This window comes from Brienomyrus brachyistius, chromosome 19 (assembly GCF_023856365.1).
Source record: "Brienomyrus brachyistius isolate T26 chromosome 19, BBRACH_0.4, whole genome shotgun sequence".
In the NCBI taxonomy this organism is placed as follows: domain Eukaryota; kingdom Metazoa; phylum Chordata; class Actinopteri; order Osteoglossiformes; family Mormyridae; genus Brienomyrus; species Brienomyrus brachyistius.
The window spans coordinates 19,630,805-19,645,591 of NC_064551.1; the positions used below are offsets into that span (position 1 = coordinate 19,630,805).

The 14,787-nt window shown below is 43.8% G+C and overlaps 1 long non-coding RNA gene across 1 annotated transcript; it reads left to right on the forward strand.

Annotated features, from left to right (window-relative positions):
* Positions 1-2,682: 2,682 nt before the first annotated feature.
* LOC125714346 (uncharacterized) lies at positions 2,683-3,206 on the forward strand. The gene is made up of 3 exons (XR_007383648.1): positions 2,683-2,804; positions 2,988-3,077; positions 3,166-3,206. It is a non-coding gene; the product is annotated as an uncharacterized LOC125714346 (long non-coding RNA).
* Positions 3,207-14,787: the final 11,581 nt, after the last annotated feature.

The following is a 14,787-nucleotide window of genomic DNA, read 5'->3' on the forward strand; positions in this document are numbered from 1 at the left end:
TATTTTTCTTGCTGTTTTGTTGGTTTTTTCTTTCAGAGGTAACCAGGGGGCTGGATATTAAATCTGGTATCAGACCCTTTTGCTGTAGCAGGTTTGTTGCATATCATTCTTAACATTTATGTATTTATTTGCTTTTTGCCAATGAAATTTTCCAGTAAGTTTCCCGTCCTTCTTGTGCTGAGTTGTCACGTCAGGCTGCTTGGAGCGAGCCAGACTCAGATGATCCACATAAGAAGTTTGGCAGGGAAGCTAAGATCCCTCCAGAGAAGTGATCAGTACTGAACATGCTGAACGTCTGATCACAGAATGAGTCTGAGCCACAATGTTTCTTTATTTCTTTGGAGGTTTTGACAGGAGACTCAGGATTCTTGAGGTGCCTGTTAGTTGTTTGTGTATTTTTGTTACCTATTCACAAAGACACACTTAAAACATCCCCTCAACTAAATTACGTGTAATTATGCTACAATTTGCTGTATTATTTAGTTCCACTTTAGATACTAAAACACTCACCTATTATTAGCACTCAGTTAAAATCATGATTCAAATGGACGCAATTTCCATAAATACGAGGCGTACTAATGATCTATCCTAACGAACGCCGCGCTTCCAACACCAACGCTGTGGCACTTAGCGGTGACTGTCCACAGCACAGCAACAGACGCTAATTGCTGCAGTCCACTGGGGACATTTTCACCAGTTTCGGCATCATAGCGGAAGGCCTCTTTGACCCTCCTCAGGTTTAGACAGGAGCACAACGTTCAAATACCAAGTACCTTTACCTTTTCTGTCATTAGGCCAGAAAGCCTTCCTATCTCGCTAGGAGATGACATGTTTCTCTATGTTACACTTGTACATGTAACGCGGTAAACCAGATCAAAGGTGATGATGGTGACCAGGAACCTGGCGGGAAAACTCAAATGGAGGGAGTTTTATGATAAATGGTTACCACCAGGTCCACGATGCAGGTAACAAAGGACGGGGGACCATGATCAACATCCCACCCGGTGTTCCCCCTGAGAGTTAACTGCTATCTGTATCGCTGTGTAGCATGAGGCTTCCCTACGATTAATGCTTTAATGTTTTGTATAACAGGGTGGTGTACGGCTCTGCGGGTTAGTGCTCTGTTCCCCTGGTCGGAAGGGCGTTGGTTCAAATCCCCTGCCTGGTCTGCTGATGTTACTGTTGGGCACTACTGCAAGGCCCTTAACCCCAGTCATTCCTGGGGCATGACCAACTCCGTGCTCCATCCTTTATGTCACTTTCCACACAACCATCTGTTAAATAAATGTAAACTAAATTATTAAAGCCTCTGGCTTTATTTATTTTTGCTTTAAAACAATTTGAGAAAAATTTGTTAAAATGCATGACATATATACATACTTATATAATGTATATATGTATATATACACACACGCACACACACACACACACACACATAGAAAGTATACAAAAAGAAACAACCAATTTTTCAAACCTTTAAACTATATGTAAAATGCATTATATTAATCTGTCATCCATCTTCCAACCTCACATCCAGTACTGGGTCACTGGGATGCATTATATTAAGGTAAAAATAATGCAATAAGCCTACATGAGCATTCACTTTCTTCCTTCTAGAAAATGCTCTGCACATTCCTAAAAGGAGCCAACTTGCTCTGATGCCTTTTGCATCCTTGGCAATGTTGGACCACTGTTTTCAGTGGCTCTGGACGCCCCCACCTACCCCCCCCCCCTCCCCAGCAACGATGATGTCAGAGTAGAGTCTTAAGGTCAGGCCTAGTGGTGTGGAAGCAGCACATTTGTACCTCAGCCAAGCTGCTCTCAGTGTCCGAGTTCCTGTATCCCAGCAGCTCTTGAGCTGGGCAGCCAGGGTAAGGCTGTATTCTTGTATTGCCGCCAGATTTTAAGTAGCAGGCAGGTATTGCTCACGGTGTGTCGCTGATAATGGACCCGGCAGCGATAAACAAGTTGAGTAGGCTGTTGGTCTCCACACTTAGGTCCTCTCTCCCTAATAGGCGATGAGGGCCATTTTCACTGTAACGAATCTGGGACATACACAATAGGGGCCTCTTCATTTCTGCATTGTGGCTGAAGTGCTGCCGTAATCTCACTGCAGTTTGATGGCAAACAAAAGGTTTTTTTTTTTGTTAGTTGTAAAGTGTATAGTGGATTTTTGGGGTTGGTCTGGAGGTGGAGGAAACTTTGATGTGATTTCGTAAAAAAATTGCTACTTCTTCCTGCCAAATGTGTTAAAAATGTTAGAGGCACTGAGGTATGATACAACAAATAAATAACGATAAAAAGAAATCCTTAGAACCACACCATAATATAGGGTTTCATAATATTTGGCGTAATATGCCATATACTATGCTCTCTGTCTCGGTGTTTGGGTATTATAAATAACAAGTTCTTGTTACTAATTGAAATAATCATATATCAGTCCGTAAATACTAAAGACGTTGTATCAGGTGATGTCAACTATGTATTTCTTTATATTACTATTTATTTATTTTTTATATTTTTTTATTTGTTCTCTTTATTTTTGTGTTTAACTTGAGTGATCACTCAACCAGCTGTAGGCTTCATGGAAACGTGCGTACGGATAAATGAACGTTACGTAGCGTCCGCTCGGAGCTCATGCAGCGCATTTACGCGCCGACAGTGATGCGTCGCTCCTGGTCGCGCATACGGTGGAGTGTCTTTGTGCCGCCTGCTCGTGTGTGTGCGTGTGCATAACAGAGACAGAGAGCTCATGAAGGACGCCCCATTGTCTGGTCCCCTCTTCATATTCAGCACTTCTCCAGGTGATAATAGAGGAAAACTAATGACTGACAGGAGCTGAAACAGTAGCGGCCGGCTAACAAAAGCCCCGGCGACTGTACTGCGCTTCTTCATTAGCCCGGGTTGAAACCTTAATCACAGCCTGGCTCTCTCTGCTTATGTACCGACCCTTGGTTTGCATGTTTTTTTTTCCTTAAAACCCCAAGAAAAAAGGAAGCGATCGCCGGTCCCGCGACACCGCAGACCGACCCGCAGGAGCCTCACGAGGCGCATTAGCCGCTTACGATGAAAGGAAGGTAATGTGTCATTTAATTAGGTGAGCCGGCGCGTCTGATTTCGCCCAATCGCGCTATTAGCCCTGTAATTACCCATCTGCCTCGGCAGGGAAATGGCAAGGCGAACACCCAGCTAATAACGTTCTGGAGGGCTCTCGACGCGACGAGACGGACGTGGCGCAGTGTCGCTTCGAACGGTCTCTGCGTCTCGAGAGGATGTGGTGCAGAGCTGGGGGGTGTTTAATCATTTATGCAAACAGTTATTCTGAGTTTTTCTACATGTTCCTGAAAAGAAACATTAAAACAAAAGACACTCCCTATCAGTGCAACGAGCAATTGCAATTAGTGAAGGTGGCTCTTGTGTTGGAGTCGCTGACTGGGTCATGCTGTTCCCTCACTATTCCACAGTTATGGGTTTGAACCCCAGCTCTCTGTGTGTTTCTGTGTGGTTCCCCTTATGCCCTGTGCATCCTAGGATATGGTATAGGCCCACCGTCACTCCTCAAATGGAAAATGGGTGGATGGATAACTCTTGTATTCATTGTATTTTAACAAATACAGAATATAGATTGAATATGAAGAAATACTGTAATTTAGCTGACAGTTAACATTAATAAATCAATGAAACCTATTATATAAATCACATATTAGTGCACATAGACTATGCCTCAACTGTTATTATTAGTGCAATGTTAGGTATAATTAGCAATCAGTTGGCTGTTAACCGTGGGTTTTCCTTCCATAATTGGCAATTAACATGATAAAATTGCTGTAGATTATCAGAAATAGATGTGTAGTTTAATGTGGAGGGTCAGCAGATTGCTGATGACTACAGCCTTCCATTACACCAACTTACACCAACACATCTGGAAAACAATTCAATTTCTACAGAATGAAAGGCACTGATTTATTTTCCAATACTGAAAAAAGATGTGACAGAATGAACAAACTCAAAATTTTCATTTCACATCAGTAACTCTATGCTGAACATCACTCAACAAAGGATGAGATCACTCATCGAAGGAGATTATTAAACGAAAATGAATCTGAAAATGAGAATCTGCTATAGAAAGTCTAGGTCTCTTGTAGGTGGGAACCATGATGATATTTTACCAAACATTGCTGGGAATAGGTACCATCTTTGGCTGGGCCAGTTGGGATACGCTGACGGTCAGCTGGTTTGAAAAGCATGGATCCGCTATTAAACACTCCCTGGAGTGGGGCTGCAGAGAAGAAGAAAGAAATATTCTGCTACGATTATTCAGCCTGGTGCTAGACTCCAAGAAGAGCCACCTGTTGCATCCGCATTAAGCTTCCCCACTACCTGGAAGAAGCCCCCCCTTTGAAAATGCTCCCAAAGGACCTTTAAAATGTTTTGGAAAAAAAAACCACTTCGCAGTTCTTAAGGAAAAAAGAAAGTTCTTATGACCACACTGGGTATTGCGCTAATCCACTTGTAATCCATTTATGTAAAGTATGGTTAAGAAGCTCATATCAAAACCAGCCAGAAAGATTTTGTCGTTTTGGGATATAGTTGGAATATGAGCCTGTTATTGATTTAATGCTTGTGGAGTTTAGAATGAATCTCTGTACACAAAAGAATTTGGCAAAAAATGGCAGTGGCATTGCTTCTGAGGTCACTTCTATTCAGGATTTTATCATTACAATGTAATGTCTGGAGAAGTTAGGCGGCTGTTACAATAAGGCAAGTGCATGTCCTCAGGGATGATTAAAAATAAGGGCTGATGGATGAGTTAAGGTTTGAAAGCCCACAGTGGGTGGGATTATCATGTACTGTCAATCACTGACAGCTTGACCTCTTTTTCATTGGTTCCTTTGAGTTAATCTCAGACAGTGATTGATTGTTAACAGTAATCCCACCCACTGCTGCAGTTCAACCAATGTCAATTCAATGTATGTAAACAGTGAATCTTCTGCACAAGTAGTAAAATTTGTGGTTTCCTACACGTGGTAATAAGTTCTTTTTCCATTAATGTTAATATTATGTTCTATGAGCTTATATATCCAGGACAACGTCACAATGGACCTGCCTTTCCCAGGAAGGACAGAGCTTGAGATGGGAACACCCTGACTGTGTGATAGCCAGTCCATCGTCAGACATGCATAATCACACACAATGAGCCATTTGGAGATGCCGATTCACCTAATTGCATGACTTTGGGCTGTGAGAGGTAACCCAAGTAACCTGGAGGAAACCCAGGAGATCACGGGGAACCATGCAAACTCCATCCATCCATCCATCCATCCATCCATCCATCCATCCATCCATCCATCCATCCATCCATCCATCCATCCATCCATCTATCTATCTATCTATCTATCTATCTATCTATCTATCTATCTATCTATCTATCTGTCTGTCTGTCTGTCTGTCTGTCTGTCTGTCTGTCTGTCTGTCTGTCTGTCTGTCTGTCTGTCTGTCTGTCTGTCTGTCTGTCTGTCTGTCTACTTATTCATTTGTTCATTCATTCATTCATTATTAACATACAAGAGAAAAAAAAGAATTCAGTTTCTTTCTGTCAGTGCCAAACCTCTGGAGAAAAACAATTTTACGTACCTCTAGGATGAAACGTACCACAAACGTTTTAGGCTGAAATGTTAGCAGTGACACATCTCCTGCAGTATGATTTTACTTAACATCGTTAAATGAAATTCCTTCCAAAGAGATGTTTGGGGAATGTTCTGCAATATATGCTGTCTTGATAAATATATACAATTACACATGCGTAATGTGACAAGAAAGTAACGTGTATTCATTACATATTATTTTCATAATCTTCATAACATTCATCCATTTTCCAGTTGTGTGTTCCAACAAATAATTGCTTCGAGTTAAGGTTAATCAGTGGCAGATAATGAACTTAATGAATAGCAGATCCCTGGCCTTTAAACTCATTAATTAATTCAGAACAATTGCCTTTATTTCTAATTTAATCGTAGAGCAATACTAATCAGTTACAATAACTGTCATGTTGCAAATATGTATTATATACAAATTTCTTACAGTGCCATTTATTTATTATGTTAGAATGACGTTGTCCAACTCCTGGAGCATCATGGAAACTATTTAAAGCTGCATGCCTCATTTTCAATAATTATGCATTAAATTAAAAAAACCACAGTATGCAAGACTTCTTAAAATAACTATTAGCCACTAATATGAGATTTTTTTGTGTGCAAATGGAAACTATTGGTCCTGGGTAAACCTTTAAAAATGTACTTTGGTATGCATAGATAGACTTAGAATTGACCTGTCAGGTGACAGTACTGGAAAGAGGCACCGTTTAAAGACCTCATGGACCGTAAATGTGATATAGGTCAGTATACGAAGATGTGTATAGTGACCCGGTTCTCATGTGTGCCTCTGCTCCTGTCACCTTCACCTGTGCCTTATTGTCCATCATACGCTTTTGTTCTCCTTTTTCCCGCACCTGTCCAGACCTCGACGCCCTTCCGCACACCTATAGACCGATACCCGTCACATTTCCCCCCTCTTTCCCTTTTGCTGATGCTGAAAATGCTGTTTGGTGTTTTCATTTCTCTCTGCCATTTCGCTAAGCTCATATCACTCCCCCTGCCCCCTAAACGAAATCCCCATTCTGTCCTCCTGCCCCCATATCATGTGATTCCATTCGATTTCCATCCTAAAATGAGTCCAAGCCTTGTACTCAATCCCTGTTCACCTTTCTATTATTTTCCAAAATTAACCAAGACATACTATTCCCGTTTCCTTTTAGAACAGCGTTAGCCGTCCATTTAAGCTGTCTACCTTCAGAGGTTATTCTTCCCTTTCTGGACCTTTCCGCTCACGTCTTATGGTCACCAGGAGGTCAAGCTCAACAGATTCAAGCACGGTTTCGAACAGAGCACTCAAGCACCCTTGTTAAACATTGCCAAGGGACGGAAAATCACAGGCGGCCGAAGGGGGGGCCCTCCCTTTGACCCGGTGACCCCGGCTCTGCGCCTTCGTGACGCTGAATGTCGGCTTTCAGGTTTCCACGCCGCAGGACCCCACTCCAGCCTGTGCGCCTCCTCCAGCTGTTCGAATGCCGTCTGACAGCTGAAGGGCATCAGGCTTTTCATGCGGCCATCGGAGATGGTTTTTTTTTTCTGAGTTCAAGATGATTATATTGTACAGAATATTTTCAATATACATCAATAGATATGCCATCAATGCACTGTTCCGTGTATCTAAGGAATGCCTTTAAGTGTTAAAACTGCGGGAGATTGATTGTAAACGGACTAAGAAGACCAAAGGGAGCCTGAAAGGGACAAAAAGCACCCGATTATCAGGGATAAGGAGTCTAACTTTAGATGGATTCTGTAGCCTTCCAGCAAATCACATACTGATTTGCTCTTTGAGAGTTAGTTTCTCAGAGCTAACAATAAAGCAAGAATGTGCACATGAACTGAAAGGGGAGGATTGTAAATAAATACACTTTAACGCAGCATAAAATGTCTCAGTATGGATTTCAAGGTCGACCCACTAGACATGCACAGCAGGGTTTGTCTGTTTCTAGCAGCTTCCGTGCCGTTGAATCGTGCTGAGGTCTGTAGCATGTATCTTCATTACAATGAGTTTTACTGTTGATAGGGTGGTGCAGTGGGCTGTGATGTATCCTCACACCTCCAGCGTTGAGGTTCAGATCCTGCCTGTAGCCCTGTGCGTGGAAAGTTTGCATGTTCTCACCGTGTTCATGTGGGTTTCCTTCCAGAGTCCAAAAACATGCAGCTAGGTGAGTCAATGAATCTAAATTGTGCATGCGAGTGTGTGAATGTGCCCTGTGATGGTCTGGCGTCTAATTCAGCGTGTTCCCCTCCCCCGTGCTTCCTGGGATAGGTTCCAGACTTGCCGTGACCCCCCTACTAGATAGGCACTATGGATGGATGGTCGTGTTACTGGTATACATGGTAAAAGAGGCTGGGGCACCATATCGCTTTTTCTTCATCTGGGCACTGAAGGCATCTTGTACAGATTGTTTTCCAAAATGCGTGCGCCTGCTCTCTGAATCGTCCCCGTTTATTGTATAAATCTGTCGCCATATGTAGGGTCTGGTAGGGAGCGACCTTGGGGATTATTCCAATGCAATCAAAGCTGATGCAGTTTTTACAAAGAAACACACAATGGCTTTGGGTGGTTTTTTACTTTTTTTTGGTGTCCAGCCTCAAAGCCTGCAAACCCAGAGCCCGCGGAGCTGTCCGGAATCAGCTTCCCGTCGGCATCTTGCTGACCAGCCGAGATGCATTCTGACCTCAAAACAGGCACAGGGTCACCGATCCCAAAGCTCTTCAGACCTGCTTGCTGATGAGTTCCACTCTACAGGAAAAACACCTTCTGTAATCAAGGTCTGTGTTGGACAGGCATCCTGTCCACCGTGTCCCCGGCCTCGTGCCCTCGGTTTACTGGGATAACCTGCTGACTCCGTACACGATAAGTGATTCTGGAAGAAGGATGGATGAATGTAATCAAGGCTCATACTGTAGCTAGGAGACACATTTACGCATGTTGTTAGTCTTAGACACGCCTTATTGTTTTTTGCCCCTTCTGGAAGTCTTTGTGGATGGTTTTTCAGGGCCTGAGGGTTAGGTGCATGGTTTGCCATTACAAAAAGTCCATTTCTTTCAATGGCTAGTCACATTCAGCTACCTCCAAGCCAAATAATGTGTAAGCATATATATCACCCTATTTCTCCTGGTCCCACCGGCAACACAGATCTAGTGTGACACAGTATTCTAACTAAGCAGTAAAGTACCGTGCAGTTTGTTAATATTTGGACTGATTTAAAGCATTTTATAAATGCTCCATTATGCAATGGGTTTTGGTAGAGTCAGGATTTTAGCAGCTAATTATGGTAGGTGTAATGATGTCAAGCCGGTTACAAATTATTGCAGTAAAAAGAAATGGTTAATGAATTCAAGCTGTTTCGCTTAAACCTGTCGTTCCAATGTGTCAGATATCTAGGGCTGACAGGATGAGGCTTCCGACATCACATGCATGTGGGGAAAAATCACGCGCTGGCGACCACGTCCGATCGATGACGCCATCATCTCCTTTAATATTCATAATATGCATCAGTAAATGTATTAAATCACACGGGGGGGTGGGGAGGATTCTGCTTAGGAATGGCAAGCACACCCATTTGCTGTCATACATCACCCGTGCATGCAAATATAGTTCTCTGGTTTGGAGTATGAAAGAGCACTTAGTCATACTCAGATAAAACGGGACTAGTTCGGCTTGGGGAAGTTGGCACAGTTCGGCACTCCGTCATTGTCTAATTAAAAAAATAAATCCCAACAGACTCAACCCACCCAAAGTCCAAAAGAAGAAAAAACGTTAATTATGTGCAGCACGAACGTATATATATGGCAAATTAGTTACAAGGTATTTTTAATTTGGTCTTCAGAATAACATCTTATTTTTATAGGTTATATTAACATGAGAATCTTCAATAATGTTTCACGGGGCCCTTAAGCACAGCATTAATAAAACTGATGAGTACACGCAATAATGAACATTGGCCAACCGCGGTACTCTAAATAAAATTAATGAAAGCATGGCCTACGCTTAGAAGTCATTTCTTACTCGGACTCGGGCCTTTAATCATCTATTTTGAGTTAAGAATTACTGCACGGCATTAAAACAAAGGACGGGGAGCGGAGAAGCGGGCCAGTGGTAAACGAGGGGGCGGGGGGAGGGCTAGTCCTCGCAAGGCAGGAGGACAGTAGCGCGGCTTCTGTTTGCGCACCGCGCTCACAAATTCGCTCCCAGCCATTCTGTCTTTTCTCTTCCCATGTCTTTTATTTTTAAATGAGGCACGCATTTTATAAACGAGCACAGAGAAATGAAAAAACGTTTTCCAGGGTCCCATCAATGCGTGCTGACGCGTGATGGAGATTGTCTTCAGATTGATGTGCTCGTAGGTAATGTAACCCTGTCACGCTTCAGCTGGGAGTAACGAATAACTTAATTAATAAACTGATACGCACTAATTTATCTAGGACATCTGGTGGGACGGGATTACCATCACCCAGGGGTGTCATCATTCTCTTCGGTGCTGGATGCATGTGTAGATGATGACGTTTGAGTACTGGAATGAACATGTTTTAGGTTTTTATAATTTTGTTAGAGAAACCAATTAGCATTGGTCTTTTTTTTTGTTTAACATCATGTCTTTGGGTGAACTGGCATACCATCCAGTGTCTGCCTCAGCCCAGTGCTTTGTTGGTGGGAATATGATTCAATCCCACCCCCCCCACATGGGAATAAGGTGACCAGATACCAGGGAAACCAGTCAATCGCAAGCCACACACACAATTTGGAGAAATCAATTACCTATGGAGGGAAAGCCTTGCAGTATTGGGAGGACATACAAACTACACACATAGAGCAGCCAGAGAAAGACTGATGGATATTTTTGGTATACTTTTAGTATCTGTACCCTGGATACCAGGGCAGTGACATCATGTGACCCTAACTCCAGATACATCCTAGATCAAACTAGCTTCAAGCTGCAATGTTCTAGATATCAAAGAACATTTAATACACAATTTATTTAATGCACGAAAAAGATAAATTTCACTGTCAGGATTTTATATTTATTTAACAGATGCTTTTTATCCAAAGCAATGTACATTTTCTTTTGCAAAAAAAGCAAAATTAGCCAGTCCCTGAGGTTAAAGACGTTGTTCAAGAGCCCAAAGGGGAAATCGCTGGGGCAACCTTAGGTTTTGAACCAGCAGCCTACTGATCATAGGCTCAGCATCCTAACCAACTGGGCCTCTGTGTGTGTGATGCTGCCTCCATACGCTCTCCATGCAGCCCGGGCCGCTGCAGAGACCTGCGCATGCCATTTCTCACACTACATTTACCACTAAGTGCTTACGTAACATGAACCTGCGAAAGCACTTGGGAGACCGTCCGGCTCTGGCTTCATTGTCGTAAACCCGCAGCATCACCGGTACTTAATTATGCTTATTTGCTTTTGTACTTTTCCTTTCTGGCTGAGCATACTTTATTTTTTTGCAAACAAGGAAGTTCAAGACCGCATAATAAATTCCCCCTGTAGTTTTTTTTTTGTTTAATCAAAGTAATCACCGGCCAACCAGAGTCCCAGAAGAGGGAGGGAGGGACAGATTCAACATCCCACGAAGAAGGAGACGAAAACACATAATGAATGCGGAGAAGATTTGAATTATTCAAGCTGGGCTTAGATAATGACATTCAGTGTAATTAAGTATCTTATTTACTTAGAAACAGCTGATGTCTCTTGATCTCGAGTCCCTGCATTAAGTGACCTCTAGAAGTGGAAGACAATGGGTCTGTTAAGTGTGACTTGCAGGATGTTTTTGAGAATTACAGGGATCTGTTTAATGGCTCAGAACATCTTGCTGCATGGGGGGTAGAGGGCAAGCTTTGTGCCGCTGTTGTAATTATTTCAAAGGATCCCTTCGTACCCACCCCCACAACCCCGGAAGGCAGTTTTTTTTCGCAGATGCAGGTTGTTCAGGGTTCGAGGGCCTAATTGCGTAGGAAATGAGGTGACCAGATCTCCAGTGCGCAGGCCGCATTACTCGTGTGTCAGCATGTCCTGAAGCCACAGTGATGCGATGCGGGAAATACTGGAATGTTTTGGGGGAGGGGCAAGGTCGAGGTACAACTCACCTCTAACTGATGGTGTTGAGAGAATGCAGCAAGACACTGCTGGAGCCAATGACCTGGTTTTCTTGGTTATGTTTCCTTAGTTTAGCCTTCCTGAAATATGCGATGGGCCTAATAAAATCACTCCATTCTATCCTCCCATTTCTGCGTCCCTTGCATACGGTTTCCCTCATGAAGAACTTGGGTTTTCACACAATATTTTAGCTGTGAGACAGATGCCTCCCTTTCATTGTAATTCCTTCTGCAGTCTGGGTTTGGTGAGATGAAATAAAGCTGTGATTCTTTGCTGAAAGTGAGCTGAAACTATTCAGTACATGTAGGGGGTGCCTCAAGGCTCACTTGCGAGGTCTACTGTTTTTCCAGTTTGGCATTTTCACAACTGCACTTTCAAGAATTGACATTGGAATTGATACCAAATAACTGCGTACAAACATTATAAATATATATTTAATGCACTCACCATTAAACCCTTGATTTGAACCCACAACCTTCCATATGGGATCAGAGCTGCACGCCACCTAATTTTCATGTCTACCAGTGATAATAGGTCATTGTTAATATTAAGGATAAAAGTGTTAATGCAAACACATGTCACTGTATGTGAAACATAGGATAGACTTCTGTTCCTCCTATGGATCTGTCCAGGACAAGCAGCTGGAAGAAAAATGGACAGATGTATGACGTAATTTATAAACAGCCTTTTAAAGGTAATTACTGTAATTACTGAGCTCACTGTCAGGAGACTAACAGATACAGCAGTGCCACTGTGTCAGGAAAGGGCAGATTCCGTCAGAAGCTGGAACCTCCTAAATCACTGGCATTTTTGTTATACTGTTGCAGTGATGAATATGGAGAAGATCCACCCATCTTCTACCACCACTCATCCAGTGCAGGGTGTCAGTGAGATGCCTGGGAAGCACCCAGCAAAGGTGGGATGTGAGTCCATTGCCTGTAGTCAGAAATAAATTTATAATTTATTTTTAATTTATGAATTTAATTTATTTAAAAAATATCATTTTCATTGAATGGGAGTGGAAGTAAATTTCACACACGGGTTTGTAATTATATTTTTGTGGGGACTCTCCATTCATTTCTATGTGGAAAACTCTAATCCCAGCATGACGACCTTAACCCCTACCCAGCCCTAACCTTACCCATAAGTAACCAAACAAAATACGAGACTTGTGGCATTTTTAGTTTTTTGATTGCATTCACAGATCTTTGAGGGGACCTAAAAAATGGTCCACACGATGTCAAATGACAGATTTTTCTTACATTGTGGGGAACACGTGGTCCCCACAATGTAATAGAAACATAATCACACACCCACACAAACACAGGGCGAGCTCCACACAAACACAGGCAGAGCTCCACACAAACACAGGGAGAGCTTCTCAAGCACACAAACACAGGGCGAGCTCCACACAGACACAGGGAGAGCTCCACGCAAACACAGGGAGAGCTTTTCAACCACACAAACACAGGGCGAGCTCCACACAGACACAGGGAGAGCTCCACTCCCACAGAAACACAGGCAGAGCTCCCACACAAACACAGGGAGAGCTCCACACCCTCACAAACACAGGGAGAGCGCCACAACCACACAAACACAGGGCGAGCTCCACACCCACACAAACACAGGGAGAGCTCCACACAAACACAGGCAGAGCTCCACTCCCACACAAACACAGGGAGAGCTCCACTCCCACAGAAACACAGGGAGAGCTCCACACAAACACAGGCAGAGCTCCACACCCTCACAAACACAGGGAGAGCGCCACAACCACACAAACACAGGGCGAGCTCCACACCCACACAAACACAGGGAGAGCTCCACACAAACACAGGCAGAGCTCCACTCCCACACAAACACAGGCAGAGCTCCACTCCCACACAAACACAGGGAGAGCTCCACTCCCACACAAACCCAGGGAGAGCTCCACAACCACACAAACACAGGGCGAGCTCCACACAGACACAGGGAGAGCTCCACTCCCACACAAACACAGGCAGAGCTCCCACACAAACATAGGGAGAGCTCCACACCCACACAAACACAGGGAGAGCTCCACACCCACACAAACACAGGCAGAGCTCCACACCCACACAAACACAGGGTGAGCTCCACACCCACACAAACACAGGCAGAGCTCCACACCCACACAAACACAGGGCGAGCTCCACACCCACACAAACACAGGCAGAGCTCCACACCCACACAAACACAGGGTGAGCTCCACACCCACACAAACACAGGGTGAGCTCCACACCCACACAAACACAGGCAGAGCTCCACACCCACACAAACACAGGGCGAGCTCCACACCCACACAAACACAGGCAGAGCTCCACTCCCAGACAAACACAGGAAGAGCTCCATGCCCGCACAATTACAGGGAGAACTCCACGCCCACAAAAACAGAGTGAGTTCCACACCCACACAAACACAGGGACAGCACAACATTCGCCATGTAAAGGTTGGATTTGAACCCCCATCCTTGGAGGCAAACAGCAGTCATGCCACCCACACTGACTTACCAAAGTCACAATTTGGTCCCTGCGTTGCGTCTCCAAGGATGGTCACCTGCTCCCTGCATTCTCCTTTGTGATGCAGCTTTGTCACGGTTTCCCGCGCACCGGTGACAGTGACCTCGCCTGCACAGTGTGAGGTCACACAGGAGAGGTGCAGAGGGATCATCCCAGATTTGGCCTACATAGCATACAGCTGGGGCCTTTCCTCCATGTTCAGCCATAATTGTGATTATAAATCACAGGCATACGGTAACATAAACAGTTATTTATGCAATGCACATACTTAAAGACAAGAATAAAAGGAGAGACCCTCACATCACAGTTCATCCTTATTTTGGAAACGGTTCACTTTTATTTAATAGTTTTGAAAGGGGGTTTGCCAGCATTGTACATCTGTTTTTAAGGCTACCTTATAAGAGAAGTATAAGTCTATAGCATTACTTTAGCCCTGTTACAGACAGAGAGGTCAGGACAAGCCCTGTGATTGGCTGAAGGTGAGTGATGGGTGGAAGTACG